Below are 963 nucleotides of genomic sequence, written 5' to 3' on the forward strand. Positions count from 1 at the left end.
CTCGGGGGCTGCTGGGAGCGGGGCGGGCTCCGTGTGGCCGCGGCGACGCCTGTGCTGGGAGACACTGCTCGATGGTTGTACCGTCTCTTCCGGAGCTTCCCTTTCTCTCTCCTTCAGACGGAGTTCTCATGGATGATGCCGTTCAGCCTCCTGTTTACCGGAGGATTGGTGCGTGCGTTGCCCTTGACTCAAGATGTCGTTTTTAAGCTTTTGAGTTTTCAGAGCCTGAGTTAGGGTCGTCGACGTGCCTGCCCGTCTTTCCCGACGAACGGATGCGGGCGATGTTGCCCTGGGCAGGTCATGCAGGGTTAGAGATGGTTGTGGAACACTTTGCAAGTTTGGTGAAGGACCTGATTCTTCTTCTGTAGGTGTGGACTTGGGAGAGGGGCACCCTCCACCCCACGCAGGCTGGGTCACATCCAGGGGGACCGGACCCCTCCCTCCCCGGGCCTGGCCCGCCTTTCCCTTGCTGGAGGGAAAAGCCCTTTTGTTTGGCATCCGGAGGCACTTTGTATTTTCACAGCCAAGCAGGTTCTGAACACTGCGGTTGTAGTGTAGAACGAAGGCCCGTTTGCCTGGACGTGGGCTTCCATTCGTCATCAAGCCCACAATGAAACCTTGAGTCCTTACTGCCCTTCAGATCTTTCGGACATTCTCTTCTGCTGCCTCACTTTGGCCAGAGAAAAGTCTCTGCTTTTAAGAGCCCCCGTGATTACATTGGACAAACACACATAAATAGGAGAATCTCCATATTTATTGTCAACTGATTAGAAACTTTAATGACACCCACAAACTCCTTTTTTTAAAAAAATATATTTTATTGATTTTTTACAGAGAGGAAGGGAGAAGGATAGAGAGTTAGAAACATCGATGAGAGAGAAACATCGATCAGCTGCCTCCTGCACACTCCCCACTGGGGATGTGCCCGCAACCAAGGTACATGCCCTTGACCGGAATCGAACC

The 963-nt window shown here is 52.6% G+C and overlaps 1 protein-coding gene across 1 annotated transcript in view; it reads left to right on the forward strand.

Moving 5' to 3' along the window:
- CLNS1A (chloride channel, nucleotide-sensitive, 1A) overlaps positions 1-963 on the forward strand; it is a 27,536-nt gene that overhangs the window by 326 nt on the left and 26,247 nt on the right.

Source organism: Myotis brandtii, unplaced genomic scaffold, assembly GCF_000412655.1.
Source record: "Myotis brandtii unplaced genomic scaffold, ASM41265v1 scaffold244, whole genome shotgun sequence".
Lineage (NCBI taxonomy): Eukaryota > Metazoa > Chordata > Mammalia > Chiroptera > Vespertilionidae > Myotis > Myotis brandtii.